We start from the raw sequence: 20,780 nt of genomic DNA on the forward strand, positions 1-20,780 counted from the left end.
CACCGGGTGCAGCGTGGGTGTCACCACCGGGTGCAACGCGGACGTCTCCTACCAGTGCAACGTGGGTGTCACCACCGGGTGCAACGTGGGTGTCACCACCGGGTGCAACGTGGGTGTCACCACCGGGTGCAACGGTGTCGCCATCAGGTGAGAAGCGGGCGTCGCCTCCGGGCACAACTTGTCCTCCGATTCGCAGATCCAGGACAACACAGGGGAGGGTGTTTTGGTCATCGCACCATCCAGCGGCCAGGCCGCACAGACGTGGCCAACCACCGGGAGAGCTGATCCAGTCGCTACCTTTCCTGCCTGAATCGAACCAGGTGCCACAGACCCAGGTGTCTTCGACACAGGTACCATTGTCACCACCTGCGCATGAGGCGGACCCCGAGAAGCCCTACAAACACTCGGTGAGTGCAGTCCCGTCAACTTCTTTTGAGGAATGCCAACCAGACAAGACCCCGCTGGTCTTGGTCAAAATGGCCGGACTGGAGCTTCCAGCCCTTTTAGACACAGGGTCTACAGTGTCAGTCTTCGGCGATCAGGTGAAAAATTCCTGCGAGACAAAATGTGTCCGGTTGCGGAGTGTAAACACTAACCTTCGTATGGCGTCGACTCACATAGTACCCGCAACCTCAGCAGCCCGCCTAACAGTTGCTATAAATGGTCGAAAGATTAGACAGCGTTTCTTACACCTCCCCGGACTATCCTGGCCAGTCATACTAGGCCGTAACTTCATAGTGAAGGCAGGAATCGTGATAGATCTCAGTAAGGGAACCTATCGGTATGGCACCGGTACAGAAGCATTTCAGTTCAAGACTAAGGCCGCTGAGCCACAGTCACAGTTGCTTGCCACGAACGGCCATTCGGCCAATATCACAGGCTGTGGTATTCTAACCGTTTTGAATTCCTTCACGGGGTCACCAGCGGAAAAAAGCAGAATCGAGACAATGCTCAGGCCCTTTGCAGCAATGTTCACGGAGGCTCCGGGGAAGGCCAACGTACTAACCCACAGGATTGACACCGGCGATGCTCGTCCTATCAGATTCAATCCAAGGCCCTTGAGTGTCCACAAGCGAGCGCTGCTGGATGGGGCTCTCGACGAAATGGTGGCTACCGGTGCGGTGAGACCATCAAAAAGCCCCTGGGCGTTTCCTGTTGTTCTCGCGCCTAAGAAGGATGGAACAGCACGTTTGTGTGTCGATTATCGACGTCTGAATGCTGTGACAGTGCGAGACTCTTACCCTTTCCCGTCTGTTGACTCTGTCATGTACTCACTTGGGTCAGCAAAATTTTTTACAACTCTCGACTGCAGTAGGGGATTTCTGCAAATCCCGATTGACCACTGCGACATTGAGAAAACGGCTTTCACTTGCCACCGGGGACTGTTCGAATTTGTGCGCTTGCCTTTCGGGTTGTGCAATTCACCAGCTACTTTTCAACGGGTGATGGATATTGTGCTTGGAGACGCTAAATTTAACTACGCTATGGCCTACATGGATGACGTAGTAGTGTTCTCAGAAAGCTTAGAAGAGCACCTCCGTCATCTAACGAATGTCCTTCAACGAATGCAGAAGGCGGGCATCACCATTAACCCCGGCAAGGTTCAGTTGGTGACAAGCACAATCAATCTTCTTGGGTTCATGGTGGAACAGGGCACAGTTCGCCCGGATGAAGAGAAGCTTCAAGCCATTCTGCAGCTCCCCCCACCAAACAACATAAAGAGCCTCCAGCGTTTCTTGGGCATGGTGGGATTCTACCGCCACTTCATCCCGAACTGCGCTGACCTGGCGCGACCCCTCCATCAGCTCCTCCGGAAGGGTGCCCGCTGGTCATGGACAGAAGCCGAGCAGGGATCATTCCGTTCACTGTCTGCAGCCATCGCGGATACTGCACGCCTGCGGCTTCCAGACCTTAACCGGCCATTCACGGTACAAACGGATGCAAGTGAGTACGGAATTGGGGCGGTATTGCTTCAAGAACATCAAGGAAAGCTTTGCCCATTGGCATTTGCTAGTCATACACTGACGGCACCGGAAAGGAACTATACTGTGACAGAGAAAGAGTGTCTCGCGATTGTGTTTGCCCTCAAGAAATTTGACATGTATTTGGATGGTGCAGAATTCACTATTCAGACCGACCACCAGGCCCTATCGTGGCTTTCGAGGTTGCAAAATCCAGCTGGCCGTCTGGCCCGCTGGTCACTCGCTCTCCAAAAGTATAATTACAGGATAGAATACAGAAGAGGCACTTTCAACAAAGTGGCCGACGCCCTGTCACGAGCTCCACTCCCGGGCGAGGGAGAGCGAGCACCCGCGGTCCATGCTGTGACAGCTCCTGCCGACACCTGGGGCACACTGGTGTCCCGTCAACAGCTCCTTGACGCTCAGCTTTCAGACGACCAGTGCAACCAGATACGCCAAAGCCTGAACAGCGCCAGCCCTGCAGGGAGCCGGGAGCTTAACGGAAGCTATGACTGCTACGTGGAAGCAGAAGATGGTTTGATCCTGCGGTATATACCTGCTGCGGACACCGACAGTGGTGAGTCCGCATTTCGTGTGGTCGTTCCTAAGGGCCTACGTAAGCATTTTCTAGAGTACTTCCACGATACACGCCTCGCAGGTCACAGCGATGGCAAGAAAACATATGACAAATTGTGTCGCGTTGCAACATGGCCCCGCATGAGAAGGGATGTCCTGACATTCGTCCGCACTTGTCATACCTGCCAGACCGCGAAGCCAAGGGGAGGAAAACCACCGGGCCTCATGCAACCTGTAGAGAGCCGATACCCATGGGAAATTGTAGCTTGCGACATAATGGGTCCCTATCCCAGATCAGTGAAAGGGAATCGCTACTTGTTAGTAATTACTGATCATTTCTCGAAATGGGTAGAACTGTATCCCCTGAGTAGGCTAGACTCGAAAATAATTTGGGATAAGCTACTAGAAACATTCACTCGCTTTGGTTTCCCAGCTCAGCTTATCACTGATAATGCCACGTATTTCACCGGTAGGATATTCACTGCCACTTGCAAAGTTCTTGGCGTGCAGCACAAAAAGTCTACGCCCTACCATCCTCAAGCAAACATTACAGAGCGAGTGAATCGAAATCTCAAGACTATGATGGTGGCATTCACGGAGCGACACAAGGACTGGGACGCTCGTATCCAGGAGATGGCCTTCGCCACAAGAACCACGGTAAACCGGTCAACAGGTTTTACGCCAGCGGCCATTCTCCTTGGTCGTGAGCTCAGGTTCCCTATTGAGCATGCTCTGAATGGCTCTGATTTACCGGGTCTTAGCCATTCTAAATTTGCTCATGATCTTTCCAGCCGCTTGGCCGAGACTCTGAAGGAGGCAAGGGAAAACCTGGACCTTGCCCGCCTGGAACACTGTAACCAGTACAACAAGGGAAGGCGACCTTTGGAATTCACAGTCGGCGACAAAGTCCTTCGCCGCACGCACCCACTAAGTGATGCAGCAAAAGGGTTTGCTGCTTCTCTCGCTCCACGATGGACTGGCCCTTACACGATAACAAAGCGCGCGTCTCGGCTTTCTTACTTTATTCGCCATGTGCAGGGTGGTCGAGAAGCCGGACCAGTCAACGTGGCCGATCTCCGAGCTTACCACGGCCGTCCACTAGCCACATAGAACCACTTGACCTACCAGGCACTACGGCTACCCACGCTCGGCGGATACCTCCAAGCATGCGCCCCGCCAGCAGCAGTACCAGTTCCACCCTTATCCCGCGTTATTGTTGTTTTACACGTCGGGAGGTGTCCCGTCTTGAGAGGGGGGGAGTGTGGGGCCCCACAGCCCCTTTTAGCGTTTCGAACCGCGCGCGCTTTTTTCTGTTTGTGTTGGTGTCCGCCCGGGCAGCGCGAGTACGCATGAGCGAGCTGCCCGGAGCGGGGGCGGCATGTTATCGGCGCGAGACAGAGGGTAGATAAGCGCGTTGGAAGCAAGGCTCGGGGCTTTTTCGCCGGGAGGCCGGACACAGAAGGGCGGCGTGGCAGCGTCCCAAGCCGGCGGGATGTACACGGACGACGGAGCGGAGTCCTGCGAGGCGAAGACGGAAGCGGCGCCTTCAAGGAAGCCTTAGGAGTGTTAGCGTGAGTGCTGCCACGCGAGTAGCAATGTTCTTGTACCGTGATCAACGCTTTGGCCCTATTACTCGCCCATCGCGCCGCAGTGTGCTTTGTGTTGTCGCGGTGAAGCCCTGACCCTTGTTCCGTTTTATCATCGTAGTCCATTGTCGCGAACTTCGACGGCATGTTTCCAGCGCAGTTTTGACCAATGCTGTTTCTTTTCTATTTTATACTTTTCTGTTGATCCGGAATAAACCGGTGTTTTTAAGAAAGACTTGGTTTTCACTCGTCGGGCGAGACCATCGCTCGCGAACCCGTATTCTAGAAGGCGGAGCCTTCAAAAGTGTGCTAATTTAACAATGATGGGACGTTGTTTTTCAGCATTAAATTTTCCTAAACGGTGGGCACGCTCGATGCTGGTTGGGTCTATCTCGGTGTCAAGTTCATTCGAACAGAATGACAAGACTTTTGTTTCAGATTCTGCCCAGGATTCATTTTCAGTGTCTTCAAGGCCTAGGAAGAGCAAATTGTTTCGTCGCATTCGATTACTTGTATCAATACTTGCGGCCTTTAAGACAGCTATTTCATGTTTAAGTTCGCCTGTTTCGTTCAGGTTGGTGTGTGTGCTCAAGTTCTGTTGGGATGTTTCCAGCGCAAGCACGCGGTTTGTTAGTGAGGATATTAACTTTTCATGGGTGATTTGGGTAGTATGTAGCTGTTTCAGCTCAGTACTGAAGGCTGCGTGTTGTTCCTCAAGGCGCTGCAGAGCGTCCAGGATAGCTTTATCATCCTTCTTGGGAGGGCCTGGGTTAAGTTCTACATCGCCTGACAGCAAGAGTAATAATCGCGACAACATTCCAAGCGCCAGCATATCACAACTAAGACGCATAACACCACGCCAGTCGACAAAATTGGGGCACGACACCGCGACAAGGCAGCGGTTGCTACTTCGGCATTCTTTACAAGGGTTTAAGTAACCAACCTGGAACAGGAGGATGGCCGTAAACATGGTGCGGCGAACGGTGTCGGGCCCCAAGTGGCTGGCGCAGCTGCTCTGCTTAAGTAGTGCCCGATCCGGTCTTGTGACTGGTGACGTTGGCGATGCGGTACGTTGCCAGGCGAAGTGCTGTATTCGGGCTGGATTCGAGTTCGCGGCGACTGGAGGGGGTTCTAGCCAAGGCGGGTTCCACTTTTTAGCTCCACTCAGGGTGAAGGCGGTAGTTGAAGGCTGGTAATCCGAGGATGGGCACGCACTGGAAGGCAGCCAGCACGTCAGCATCTGGAACAGGAGGATGGCCGTAAACATGGTGCGGCGAACGGTGTCGGGCCCCAAGTGGCTGGCGCAGCTGCTCTGCTTAAGTAGTGCCCGATCCGGTCTTGTGACTGGTGACGTTGGCGATGCGGTACGTTGCCAGGCGAAGTGCTGTATTCGGGCTGGATTCGAGTTCGCGGCGACTGGAGGGGGTTCTAGCCAAGGCGGGTTCCACTTTTTAGCTCCACTCAGGGTGAAGGCGGTAGTTGAAGGCTGGTAATCCGAGGATGGGCACGCACTGGAAGGCAGCCAGCACGTCAGCATCTGGAACAGGAGGATGGCCGTAAACATGGTGCGGCGAACGGTGTCGGGCCCCCATGCTACCAGCAAGTGATGCCACTATGCCTGTTTGCTCCCATTTTTCCTGAGTGATGCCTATGTTAGGCATAGCAGATAACACACACCTAAGTAACTACTGAAGGAGACCAGCTACACCAAGCACCTAGGTGAATACAAGAGCAATGATAGGGAATGATGAAGCATATTATAGTTACCCTACAATATGCAGTCACACATACTTTTTGCTACATATGCAGGTAACAAGTCTCTATAGTGTATTCCCAAAGAGTAAGAAAATAAGAAAGTGCCACTCATGCCCATCTTTTCCTTTCAAGAGCTTGTCACCAAGGTAAAATCTTTATCACATATGAAAGCAAAATTCAGAATATCTTTCTTTTATAAGAAGTCCACATGGATGCTGAAGAAACTACGCTGCTACGTCCCACTGCTACTTGTCCCGGAAATCAGGTTGCCTTGTTACTTGTCGGCACAAACCACGGCAAAAGGGTGTCTCCAGATATGGTCGAATGAAGCAACAAGAGGACTGCATGTACATATGAGAACACTAGTCAGAACAGCACAAAGAAAGATTTTTTGAATAATAAAGGAAAAGTCAAATGCACAAGTAAAAGAAACATAGGAAGAGTATTTCATATGGTTGCTGAGTGACAGCATGAAAAGCCCAGAATTGGAAACGCAATGCTCCACTGAGGAAAATTACATAATCATAAAATACATAAATACATAATAATGTAGGTAATCTCAGGAATAGTGGCAAGTCTTATGTAGGCACTATCTTTTGGAGATACGTGGAATGGTAAAAAATGACTGGCTTGGTTTATGTGGTTTAACATCCCAAAGCAACCCAGGCTATGAGAGATGCTGTAGGGGAGGACTTCAGAGCGTTCGACGAGCTGGGGCTCTTTAACGTGCACTGACATCGCACAGGACATGAATGCCTTTTTGCTTCAATTTTGAGCTTACTGCTGAACTGGTCATACTCAAAATAGGTTGGCGCTACTTTTATTAAAATTTAGACAAGGTCCTTTTGAGGACATGTGTCCCAGACACATTCAGGGAGACACGTTGGCCCTGTACAAAGGCTTAAAACGTGGAGAGCTTGTCTCATTAAAACCCACCCGGCCCCGCATAATCACTTTTTGGTACCTAGTATTGCCTGCTTTGGCTCGTCAATAGTAGGCTACCGATAATAGGAGCTAAATTATTTCATCCTTAAAAAATCATGCAGCTTACTGCTGGAATATGCAGTCACACATAATTTTTGCTACATATGCAGTTAACAAGTCGTAATAGTGTATTCCCGAGAGTAAGAAATCAAGAAAGTGCCATTCATGTCCATCCTTTCCTTCAAGAGCTTGTCACCAAGGTAAAATCTTGATCACATATGAAAGTCAAATATAGGAGAAATACCTGTCTTTTATAAGAAATCCACATGGATGCTGAAGAAACCATGCAGCTACGCCCCCTGCTACTTGTCCCGGAAGTCAGGTTGCCTAGTTTTTACTTGTCGGCACAGACCACGGCAACAGGGAGTCTCCAGATATGGCGCAATGAAGCATCAAGAGGACTGCATATGCATACGAGAACACTAGTCAGAACAGCAGGAAGAAAGTTATTTTGAATAATAAAAAAAGGAAAAGTCAAATGCACAAGTAACAGAAACAAACAAGGAATACTTCATATGTTGCTGAGTAACAGCATAAAAAGAGAAGCACAGAATTAGAAATACAATGCTCCACAGAGGCAAACTACAGTAAAATGCTTGTGCACAAAATTCTCCTCTAGAGTGGAAGATTCAGTGATATATGCAAGGGGTCACGTTTATCTACTGTGCATGCATACGGTACTATAGGAATACATTACTGCTTGGGGAGTCAACCTCCACACCACCAGGTATCAAAATATTTCAGAAGTTTCTGAAAGATTTCTATGCAATGACAGGAAGATCTTTCACTATCAAACACAGTTGCAGACAACACTAAAATCTAATGAGCCCATGTATGTTTCTCTTAAAAAATGTGTGGACGAAGGAAATGTAGTTGCTGCTTCTTTTATTTATTTACTTGTAAGTAATACTGCATCATTTCCAGCTATAGCACGCGTGAACACAATGCAAACAAACAATAGAGGGTAGCAAGCTTATCTAAAGATTTAGAATGACTTTTTGTAATAAAATGAACAGAAATCATTTAACTAGCCATGTACAGGAGACAATGCATGTACTAAAGCAAAGCTGCACAGATTTAAGAGCCTTAAAAGCTCTAGCAAAACACCCTTCTTGTCACTGTTGCCTTTTCACAAACACTACAGGCTGGACGAGAGCTAGTTTAGATACAATACCTCTAATTATCGCATTCAAACTGATCACTTTTTCAAATGCGTTGATAGACACAGGTACACATGGCTGAGCTTTCAAAACATAATCTGTTGGACAAAACCCTCATTATACTCTTGGATAGGTCTGATAATAAAGATCAGCATGGTGAACAGCCATTCGGCGCTTCCATGCCCTATGCAAGCTTAATAGCCTTATCATATCTTACAGAACACTGTTGTAATTTTCAACACCTGAGAACCAAATTCCATGGGGGTTTAAAGGGACATCTTTGAGCAAAGTTCACTGTAGGATATTGCCCCCCAAAAACCCAATCACAACAATCTGTAAACACATGTTCGATAGCATCTGGCTTTCTGCACAAAATACAGTTCACACCCCATGGCAGAAAGATCTCTCTCTGCCATCTATGTTTATCCAGGCAGAACCCAAACATGTAATTTAAAAAAGAAGATTTTTAGCAGGCTGTAAAGGCATTCGTTTTACATGTTAGGATGCATTATTATTTGATAAACACAAAAGGGCCGCTACACTGATACTTCCCTTCGTCTTGCAGCCCACCCCTTCTGTAACAAGCCCCCTCATGTTTGCAGAGCTCAAAAACACACAAAAAAATTAAACAAAAAATGTTCTCCAACAGATAAATATCAGCGCCAATGGTGGAATCGCCGTTCTACTGTGAGTCCAGAAGTCCATGACCCGACCTATCCCCCTCCTTCGGGCTCCAACTGTTACGTACCACCACGCAACGACTCACCAGTTTCTGTTCGCATGCCTGACAATATTACTTTTATTATTGCTAGTAACTATTTGGCTCTAGGGTTAACGATGCATTTATTTAGGTAGTGAATAAAATGAGTTCGGAAGTTAATTGGAAACCTTGGTGACTAGCAAGAAAGTAAATATTTGTGTATATGTTGCTTTGAGCAAAGTAAATGTTCTCACTTAGTCACAGAAGAACAATACCACTTGAACGAACGTCACTTCGACGATGTATTCAGTTGTACGAACTTTATTAAATGCCCCCACTGAAGCTCTATTGAACACTACGCAAACGCACTTCATTTTAACAACTTCAGCTATTGCTCATTTCAGTTCAACGAACATTTTCCGCGGTGCTATCCTGTGTCTTCAAAGTCATACTGAGCGCTTAAAAAAGCACAGTCCGCACTCTTTGTAGCATATTTTTATGTTAAGAATCACTCTTCATTATCGCGTAAAGAAAAGTGGCCGTTATTTAGCTTTAACGTGAATTGGCTGTCTCAACTAGCTTGTAACCAGATGAATCCATAGCTGTCTTTGCACGCTTAATTAGCTGTAGTCATAGCCAGTCAAAGCCAGATCTTCAGCCCTACTAGGCCCTTTAGCTCCAAGAATTGCGAATGTGTGCATTTTGGTTAACCATGATCTGCTTGGACAAAATGAAAGCCTTTTCTCCTCAGCAGGCCGTTGTGATAGGCAAGATTCTCAGGAGCTTGCACAGTAATTGAGTTCAAAACCACTGTAGTCCTTTCAAAAGTGCTGCAAAAGGTTACGCATTCTTCACTTGCAAATCAGCGCAGTGACAAATAAATGGGCCCAGATAAGATTTGAACAACCTAAAAATCTTTGACAAATTTTCTCTTTTTGGGCGCCAAGATTACCTCGGAAGGAGACTGCAGCCATGAAATTAGGAGACGCCTGCTTCTGAGAAAGAGAGCAATGGTTAGCCTTGACCGCCTAGTAAAGAGCAGATACATTAGCCTGCCAACCAAGATCCGTATAACTCGTGCTATGGTCTTTCCAGTTGTGATGTATGGATGCAAGAGTTGGACTGTGAAAAAGGCTTACCGCCGAACAATTGACGCGTTTGAATTGTGGTGCTGGCGAAGACTCTTGAGAGTTCCTTGAACTGCCAGAAGATCAAATCAGTCGATATTGTCGATCATAAACCCTGACTGCTCATTGGAGGGTCAAATTCTAAAGTTAAAGCTCAGCTACTTTGGTCATCTGATGAGAAGAGAGGAGTCGCTGGAGAAACATTTGATGTTGGGAAAGGTTGAGGGTCGCCGGAGAAGGGGTAGGCAGCGAACGCGATGGTTAGATGGCATCCTCGAGGCACTGCAGATGAAGTTATGTGATATTAGGAAGATAGTGAGAGACCGGAAAGCGTGGCGTGACATGGTCCATAGGGTCACGAAGAGTCGGACACGACTGAACGACTGAACTGAATATTTCTTGAAGCTAATGGAAACAATCTTCTACGCATTTATTTCAGTCCAATGAACTTTCATTTCAACAAACTTCTTCCTAAGGTCCCTTGAACTTTGTTCAAGTGAAGCATCACTGTATGTGTACATATGCTGAGGCAGTCTAAATAAACAGTAACTGAATGTCAGCATGAACATGCACACATATGCACAGTGCAGTCAGCTATATTATGAAACCATGTTTGTCACTGAGCTATTAAAACACAGGTTTACTCAATTTTGCCTCAACTAGAAATAGAAGGTACTACTGAAATAAAACAGCTAAGTATATCTCCTCTTTTAAAGCTCTGAAGAGGCCACGAAAAATTTTGTTTAGTGCAGACTATGAGCAAGATTCACCAACACGTCAGTCTTGCGCTAAATACACAGCAAGAATCATATAACAACACCGAGCTGGTTTCAAGCTTTGCTTTAATGAAGCCTGTTACACATCCGCCCTTTATACTCTCAAAAGAAAACAATAAATGCAAGAAAGCATGAACCAGTAAAAATTTTACAGTTATAAAGCAAACACATGAATGCAAAAAACATCAGCATGTGATACCTACCAATTCAATGTCTCCTTTACAGGAAGGATGCTTTAGGGCAGGGCACCCATGGCTGATAGAATAAACTGCCTCAACAGATTCATGACGCTGTCTGCTTCATAATCAGGCAGCACTCCCTCGATGGCAGATAAAATCTGCTGCAAAAGCAGTGTGACAATACAATTACATTAGCTGGACTGCAAGCATTATTGCCAAACAAGCCGTAAACGCAGTAAAAGAAAGACTTCATTAAATCCATGCTTCTCAAAATCCATAACATACCATTACTTTCCCTATACTCCTAAAGAAAAACTGTCTCAGAAAATGAATTCCTAGCAGCTCTAGGTCACATGCAATAAGTTACCAAAAAACTCGATCCTATCATCTGTTTCAATTCTGACCCTTGTCAGCAATGTCAAACATTAATAAACGAAGAACTTCCATAGTTGAAATTCACTTTTCAAAATATGCTGTTTCTCTGTGAAGCTTAAAGGTTCTTAGAAATTAAACAAAACAGAAGACTAAGTTTGAAAGCTCTAACCACAGCCAATTGTTAGCTTGACCCACATAACTTGCCACGCCTCCGTAAAAAAAAAAAAAAGAGAAAACCGTTGGGAATTAAATATACAATACGTACTGACCTACTGAGGATACAAATATAACTATTACTGTGTTGGAGTCTGCGAATTGTTATGAATAAAATGATATATTACCCCCCCCCCCCAATCTGTGCTTACTCGAAAGGAAAGCTTAAAATACAGTATAATTTTACGCGGTTGCTTATGGACTATTCTATAAACCTCGAATTACCGGCTCTATGTGCAAATAGCTCAGCAAAGAAACCCTATAAATAAAAAAGATAGGTAGCGAGCGATCGCACACATCTGATGGAAGATAAAAATAGCGTCTACATCACTTTTACGCAGTACAAGGCCTCTCTCAATATTTGAAGCTGACAGCTATGGCTGAGAGGCAAAGCGGTTGTTTACGTTTGAATAATTGGTAATAACTCCTCAAAAACAAACGCCTTAACTATCTAAACTTTGTTGCAAAATGATCGGAAAGAGGCCGCGGACCATCGAGGATCACTTTTTAGAACTTAACTAGGTGCTAAAAAGGCTAAACGATGAAAAATCTTCCTAGCACATTGGTCGTGCTGTGTGCAGCAAATTAAAAAATGGGTAAACGCGTGTAAGTTGAAAACTGCTCAGTTCAGAAACATAAAATTTTTCGTGAGTATGCGCAAAGGGTTTATAAACATCATCATCATCATCATCATGAGCCTGATTTTACCCACTGCAGGGCGAAGGCCTCTCCCATATTTCTCCACTTAACCCGGTTCTGTGCTAGCTGCATCCACTTGACCCCTGCGAACTTCTTAATCTCATCCACCCACCTAACTTTCTGCCGCCCCCTGCTACGCTTTCCTTCCCTTGGAATCCAGTTTGTTACCCTCAGCGACCATCGGTTATCCTCTCTTCGCACTACATGTCCTGCCCATGTCCATTTCTTCTTTTTAATTTCCACTAGAATGTCGGTAACTTGAGTTATTTCTCTGACCCACTCTGCACGCTTTCTATCTCTTAATGTTACCCCTATCATTTTTCGTTCCATAGCCCTCTGGGTTGTCCTCAACTTAAGTAGAACTCTCTTGGTTAGCCTCCACGTTTCAGCCCCATAGGTGAGTACAGGCAAGATGCAACTGTTGTATACTTTCCTCTTGAGTGATACCGGTAAGCTGCTAGTCATAATCTGCGAGTGCTTGCCAAATGCGCTCCATTCCAATCTTATTCTTCTTGTTATTTCCTTTTCATGGTCCGGATCTGCAGTTACTACCTGTCCTAAGTAGACATATTCGCCTACTACTTCCAGTACTTCGCTACCTAATCTAAACTGCTGTTCCTTCCCGAGGCTGTTGAACATTACCTTAGTCTTCTGCATATTGATTTTCAAGCCTACCTTTCTACCTTTACTGTCTAGGTCATCAATCATTATTTGCAGTTCATCCCCCGAGTTGCTTAGCAAGGCAATGTCATCAGCAAACCGCAGATTACTGAGGTATTCTCCATCTACCCTTATCCCTAACTGCTCCCCTTCCAAGTCTCTGAATACTTCCTCTAAACAAGCTGTGAATAGTACTGGGGAGATTGTGTCTCCTTGCCTAACACCCCTTTTTATGGGAATTTTGTTACTTTCTTTATGCAGAACTATGGTTGCTGTGCAGCCACTATATATATCTTCCAGCACTTTCACGTACGGCTCGTCTACCCCCTGATTTCGCAATGCCTGCATCACCGCCGAGGTTTCAACTGAGTCAAATGCTTTTTCGTAATCAATGAATGCTATGTATAAGGGCTGGTTATATTCCGAGCATTTTTCTATCACCTGATCGATGGTATGGATATGATCGACAGCAGAGTACCGTTTCCGAAACCCTGCTTGATCCTTTGCTTGATTGCAGTCTAAGGTTTTCCTGATTCTATTAGCGATTACCTTAGTAAATACCTTATACGTAACAGACAGTAAGCTGATTAGTCTGTAATTTTTAAGGTCTTTAGAGTCCCCTTTCTTGTGAATGAGGATAATGTTTGCATTCTTCCATGGTTCCGGTACCGTCGATGACACCAGGCACTGCGTATACAGGGTGGCCAGTTTTTCTAGCACGATATCCCCCCCCCCCCGTCCTTCAGCAAATCTGTAGTTATCTGATCCTCTCCAGCTGATTTCCCCCTTTTCATAGTTTCTAGTGCTTTCTTGACCTCGTCCTTCGTCACTGGTGGAACGTCTGACAGTTTTTCCCTACCGCCAATATCATTGCGGTACTGACTACTTTGGCTACTGCAGAGATCTGTATAGAACTCCTCGGCTACTTTGACTGTCAATTTCCATATTAGTGATGACGTTGCCCGCCTTTCCCGTATCGCATACATCTGGTTTTGTCTATGCCCAATTTCTTCTTTACTGCTCTAAGGCTTCCCCCGTTCTTTACAGCATGCTCAATTTTCTCCATGTTATACTTCCTTATATCGGCCACCTTGCGCTTATTGATTAGCTTTGATATCTCGGCCAATTCGATCTGGTCTGTTGGATTGGAAGCTTTCATACTCTGGCGTTTCTTAATCAAATCTTTCGTCTCCTTAGACAGCTTACCGGTATCCTCTCTAACTATCCTACCGCCTACTTCTACCGCGCACTCAGTAATGATATCTCTGAAATTATTGTTCCTTGCCTCTAGGGTAATGTCGTCATCCTCAGTTAGAGCTGAAAACCTATTCTGTACCGAGATCCTGAACTCTTCTGCCCTCCCCCTCACCGCTAATTCGTTGATGGGTTTCTTTCTTACTAATCTGTAGCGTTCCTTCTTCAGATTTAGCCGAATTCGGGATCTCACCATCCTGTGGTCACTGCATCGCACTTTCCCGATTACCTCTACATCCTGCACAATGGCGGGGGTTGAACACATTATGAAGTCGATTTCATTTTTAGTCTCTCCGTTAGGGTTTATAAAAAAGGACTGAAAACGTTTGGCAACTTACATTGAAGATTTCTGGCAGAAAGAAGTATTTTTTTCCGTGCTCGACGTCGCCAAACGCCGCCTCGCCGAGAAGTTTTTTTGCAGGTCTTCGGGGCACGACCACGTGACACAATCACGTGACGCATGCCTCTATTTTTGCAGGCATTCTGAGAACAATCACGTGACACATGGGTGCCGTAGCCAAGCCGTAGTCTCGGCGTCCGCTCACGCGAGTATCGTGGAGTTCGCCTTTTTTTTTTTTTTTTTTTTTTAATCGCGCTGCCGCGCTGCTCAGACGAAAGGCGGGAAGCGTGGAATGCCGAGCGAGCGCCGGTTCTGTGCGTTCGCAATCTTTTGCTTTCGTTCTTTTTCTTCCGGTGGTTTTGTGGGGTGGCTGGAATTCGAGGCGACGCAGAGACTCGGAGTGGCGAGCCCGCTTCTTCACAGCGCGCTGCATGGATCGTGTGTTTGCTTTCCTCATTGTAATGAAAACTTGAGTTCTGACCGTATGCGGGGCCACACATATTGAGTACCTGCGCATAAGTTATTTGCACACACGCCTGCTCACACACATGCAGATTTACAGTGGCGGAAAAGATATAGCTCTCAAGACTGAGAGCATTATCCATTTATGCTAAATAAACACGAAAAACTGATTGCTGATTTGGTTACTTTTACTCGGAGACAGCTTCGTGAATATTTTGTGAAACTTTGAAGCCATCCTTTTCGCTGTATTGATGACATCACTGCGGTATTACCATAAAATTGCGCTGTTATTCGGTAAACACATATCTATTTTCTTTTTTTTTACTTTTGATGCTGTTCATCTCTGTAATGCCTGCAATGTTTATGCCTGTAATGTGTTCCATGTAAACTCTCAAGCAGTGTGCAACTGCTTTCTCGCTGAGGAGCCCCCCCCCTCCCCCGTCCTCGGATTTGAAAATAAGATTGATTGAGTGATAATTTGATTGATTGATTGATTGATTGATTGATTGATTGATTGAAGGGCGCGTAAATGATAACGTAGCAGTCAAATCGCCAGCGCTACCTAGCTGCCGATCAGGCTAAAGCAGTCCATACCAAACTTTAAAAAAATAAACGAAAGGAAGAAAGCGTGCAATCTGCTCTGTCATTTTCCGAGGGCAGCTCCAAGCCGTCACAGGTTTATACCATGCTATCTACGTTGGCAAGCCTGCCCGCTTCTCCTTTCACACCTTCCGCACTTCAAGGGGGGGGGGGGGTGAAGAATGCGTGCGTGCGTGCGTGCTGCTGTGTGCTTTGCTCGCAGGACGGCTAGACGCTCCCCCTCCTCCAGCTCGAAGGCGCGCGCTCCGATGGTCAAGAGCCTCCTTGCATCTTCCCCGCGCATTGGATTTGAGACACCTTGCAACCACCCTCTCGAGAGGGTGGCTGCAGCTAGAACTAGCATAACGTTCTTAATGGATGACAACACACGGAAGGATGAATATGTTCAGCTACAGCTGGTTCATATTCCGTGGTTCAGCATGTTAACTGCTGTTAATTGTGCCGTAAGGGCGCTTAATTTATGCACAGTGTAAGGTCAGTGCTGCGGACCGCAGGTTGCGCGGTGATATAGTTCACCAGGCTGAATGAGCGCAATGCGAAGGCAGAGAGCGAATATGCGTGTTTCTGCGGGCGCATTCTATGCCGTTATGTGTGCTAGTTCGCCCACACCGCCCCCTTCCCTGCGCCTTCCCTCTTCCGCTCTCCTCTCTTACCATTAGCGCGCCTCCCTTCTCTACCCTTGCCCTTAGCACGCACCTCACCCAGACACCACCTCCAGCAAAAACATAACAAAAGTAGAACCTGTAGAGCACTCGCTCAGTTGACGCACATGCCCAAAGGCTGCTGTGTGGTCTCGGATAACCTCCGCGAGCGAAACATACGATGCGCGCGGTCAGGAACAGATGGCTGAGATATGGCCGCTGCCTTGCCGGGAGCTGTGGCGCAGAAGTGAATAAGACAATTGCTAACATATTGAGCGCGGCGATAGAAAATGTCGGCGACGCGAACGCCGATTTGTTTCCATAAGTGGTGGGCAGGGGCGTAGTGTGAACAGTGGGGTGTCTCGACGGCATCTGGGCGCACAGTTCTAATCCCGATCGTGTCGATAAAAGAAAAAAAAGAGAAGTTCATTTTTTTTTTCTGGTGAAAGTTTTGTCCTCGTCAGGGAAAAGCACTCTCCATTTTCCAGTAATTTCGGCGCGTGAAAAGGGAAGGGGTGGAGGGGGGGGGGGGGGGAGCTTGTTCGGTATTTTACTGAACATGTGCATATACTCAATAGTTGTGTGTATACCATCAAATAATGCTAAAGTCCCGCTCATACAGCTTCTGGGCTACGTATATCCGAGCGTCCAGGGCGTGCGCCTCTTGGAGAGCATCGCGCGATGTAACCCGACAACACCACACAGCGCACATTCGCCATCGTAATGTTGGCGGCGCGGTGGCTGACGCCGTGCTGTCCGCGTTTACCTTCCATTTGTGATGTTTTAGTCTTTAATGGTGCGTGCGAGCTCGATAACAGGACTCAGTGCGTCCTCAACAAGAGCGGACGCTTGACGAAGAAATGCGCGATGAAGAAAGAGTGAAATTGTAACCAGTTAAATTTTTCAAAATATAAACTTATATGTTTTTATCAATGATTCTTGCGAATTGGTCGTATCAATTGTCTTTTTCCATTTCTTTTTTAACAGATGTTACTCATAATAAAAATGAAAAAAGTAATTCAAATATGATTTGCAATGAACAGCATGCACTCAGTCAGTTAATTGGGACTACATACTTTCGATCTGAACATTTTTTCTGACATGCCAAATTGCTTCAATATATTGCAATAGCTGTGTATGAGTGGTATAACCAGACATAATTGTCGAGGGCGTTATACAGCATCGATAAAAAAATTGCAGAAAGGCCGAAAAAAGGAGTTCAAAAACTTTCGGAAGGTGTTTTGACCTCGAAACAGAGGCCTGGCTACGCCCCTGCTGTATATTGACAGGCGTATATACAGAGAAGTATATTGGCCTAACAACTTGCTATGTCCCAACTTTATATGAACTGATCTAAATACACAAATGTAACCGTGTATGAACTTCGTATTTACACATGTCCATAGAGATTAAAAGTACGTACAATATTGATATAGTCAATAAGGTGTTAATACAAATTCTAAAGACTGTTGACGACCATTTTTGTAAGGGTGACGCCGCGTCGAGAAGATGCTGATTGGGAGAGGGGGACTTACGTCAGAGCCAACGAATTTAACACAACACAAGACTTTGTCGCTCAAGTGCTGGAATAAAATGTATGTCCCCTGTGTCGCTATCCGGACACGCTGCCTCTACGCCAACAAGGAAGCTGTCGCACAACACTCTTAAGCGCTCACCGCATGAGGCGGAGATTCGCCATGACGGGAAGCCACTCGCCGCTCGATGCGAAGCAACAAATCGCGTTGAGACTGTATGTAACTTCCGCTATACCTTTTTTTTAGAAAATTTGTTTTTGTTTTATTCAAGACGTTTGTAATAAGGAATTTGCTTTCGTAGTGCCGTTTAAGTGAGGAACCTGCAGATACTCGCTTCATCTGAGGCAAGGAGCAGGGTTGGGAGTCTAGTGGAATTCGCCGTTTGCGGAGCAATCTGCTTGCCGCTATTGTATTTGTATCTATTATACATGCCGTCATTGCACTGGCCGCCGCTACGGTGGCGAACGACGGCTGTTGTGAGGCGTGTCTTAATCTTTCTTTTTACCTCATCTCTTAAATCTGCCTGCACGAGGCAATGGTGGAGGCTTAGCTACAGACAGTTTGCTGGGCCGTGTATTTTTTTTTTACTTCTTCCTAGAGTCGCAACATCTGACCCATGCATATGAGCGCGTCGAGTTCTGTAAAACTTGGGAGGGTAATAAAGGATACAAAAGGCTATTGTGGGTAGGTTTTGGGTATTAATAACAAAAGGAGCGATAGAAACTCACTTTTTACAAGTTGTGCATCGCATAGTGTAGTTTCGCATCACTGCACCGTGTCCCTTAAAAACGCCAGATATTTTTCAGCGCTTGCTGTTTAGCCTTAAAACATGACGCAAGCATATTTATACTCCCCCTTGACCAAACGACGAGACGTCGAAACAGAGCAACACTTAAAACACTCTGTTGCCGAGCTCCGTTTATTCGCACGGGTAATTGTTGTGCTCTCGGATAATTGCACATACACACAAGGGACAATGGCCACAGCGTCTGAAATGGTATTATATTGCGTGACGAGATCAAAAAGTATATTGTAATATGATAGACAAAAAGCCCTACTGAACAATAGGAAACAAATCAATAACTTCGACTCAATGTGAAACAAATGGCAGAGACCAGAATCGGCGCACCTAGCAGGAAATTCTTTCAGAGGGATTAACAAATTTATGAACCGCAGGGAGCGATCCGTGCCGCTGTAAAGCCTAGCTGCAGAGTAGCTTCAAATGAAAGAATTTTGAAATAGTCAAAGATATAACTTTTTGGTTACAAGGAATTTCAAAGAAAACTTTACTAAAGGACGCGAAACAGTGAAAGTAGAGGGAAAAAAGATCAAGTGACTCGGGTTCACTGCAGAATGAATACACAGCTGCGGGCGAGGAGCCAGATTTGGGGGGAGGGGGGGGGTAGAATTAAGGAGAGTAGTCCTACACCTGACTTTTGTTAGAAATAGCTCGCACTGACGTTTCAGGCTCTGACCTAGGGTCTGGTATACTGCAAATATATAATACCAGCGGAAACGATACGCGATGGAGTCGTCGCGTGACGAATCGCTAGGGAAAATGGCCTCATGCGGTTATCGCTTTAAATAAACTTAAGTATATTCATTTTTTGTCACAACTTGAAGGTACATGCATTTTTAGGCAGTAGTGAGATCGACAAGAATTCGAACTTGATTTTTAAGTTCTTAATATTTTTGACCAATTGATCCTTGCAGGCACGCGCCAGTCTCTTGACTGCGAAAAAGAAAAGAGCGAAGAAGAATGCCGCATGTTTAGTCAAGACCGTGGTTTCTTATAACCAGAGCCCAGTAAACTGGATAAACTACAAATTTTGTTCGGCGTCATTTAAAAGAGGCATAGCGTAGGCAAAGGACGAGTACAATGAAAATTTAAATACTTATTTATCAAACCCTAAGCACAGGAAGGCTTTGTATCGTTTCATGGAACGAAATAGAAACTCACGCATTTCTCAGTCATTAAGTTCATAGTGTTGTCTCCACAGGAGGCAAAGGATGAGTTGGAACCAATTGCACAAGGGCACGCATTACGTTTCCAGGAGCAGTGCAGAGTTTCCTTGCACGCTCCCATTTTCTGCTCACACTATGTTCAGGTTGAAAGGTCAGAACTTCTATCTGTGATTTCTTCCATGCAAAACTCGGCTCCAGGTTGGGACGGGGTTACGATAGGTGTGCTCAAAATTTTAGCAAATGAATTCACTTAGTATCTCCTGGATCTGGTCCACGAATCATTAGAATCTGCATAGCTGCCGCACGTCTGGAAAGTGGCAAAAATTATATTGCTCTTGAAAGACCCTGGTAAAGGATTTCATGTTGAAAACATTCGGCCGATAGCTTTGACTTTGAATCTAGCAAAATTAATAGAAAGAATTGTGCATGGCCGCCTCTCAAAGCATATTTCAGAGGTTAATGCTTTGAGTTCTGCCCAGATTGATTTCCGCAATGGATGCTCAATATGGTCTGTACATGTAGATTTATAAAGCAGGATTCACCTTGCAATGTGCAACAAGGAGGTATCAGCGTTAGTGACGCTCGATATAGCTAACGCCTATGACAGCATTGAACATTCCATTAAACTAAACAAGTGGTCCTTATCACGTCCTCCGTTCTACATTTATGCTTGGATCAGGAAATTTTTGAAAGGACGAGAATTCTTTTGCACTGATGGCTCATTATTCTCAGATACCTATGCACAGACAAGAGGGGTGCCCCAGGGCTCTGTGCTCTCACCACTCCTTTCTAATATATTAATGTGCGATAATCCGGTTCATCGTGATGTCACTGTATGTGTATATGCAGATTACATAGCATTCTTCGCCTCTGCAAAAGATATTCATGACCTCTATCGTTCACAACAGGCTCACCTAAATGCACTTGAGGCCTGGTTGGACAAAATTAAATTGGTTTTAAATGTGTCCAAACGTACTGTGCTAGTTTTTAAAAGCAAAACCCCCTTATATGTTTCGATAAACTACCGCTCAGATGTCATACCTCAAGTGGAATCTGTGCGGTATTTAGGCATTACGTATGATGCTAGTATGGATTGGAGGCCTCACATCAAGTCTAATGTTCAGAAAGGTGAGCTTGCCCTTGGTAGGCTCATACGGATAAGTAATAGGAAATTTGGTATGCGTCGAGACACTCTTCTACTTTTGTACAAAGCCTATGTGAGACTGATTCTG

At 45.9% G+C, this 20,780-nt stretch overlaps 2 long non-coding RNA genes across 4 annotated transcripts in view; one reads left to right on the forward strand and one right to left on the reverse strand.

The window, feature by feature from the left end:
* The window catches only part of LOC146193835 (uncharacterized), a 256,235-nt gene that overhangs the window by 5,895 nt on the left and 229,560 nt on the right, over positions 1 to 20,780 (reverse strand). The gene's annotated exons all lie outside the window — the stretch shown is intronic.
* On the forward strand, positions 9 to 4,413 carry LOC146193837 (uncharacterized). The gene is made up of 3 exons (XR_014706869.1): positions 9 to 147; positions 244 to 407; positions 3,329 to 4,413. It is a non-coding gene; the product is annotated as an uncharacterized LOC146193837 (long non-coding RNA).

Source organism: Amblyomma maculatum, chromosome 4, assembly GCF_055883805.1.
Source record: "Amblyomma maculatum isolate TAMU_Amacu chromosome 4, ASM5588380v1, whole genome shotgun sequence".
NCBI classification, from domain to species: domain Eukaryota; kingdom Metazoa; phylum Arthropoda; class Arachnida; order Ixodida; family Ixodidae; genus Amblyomma; species Amblyomma maculatum.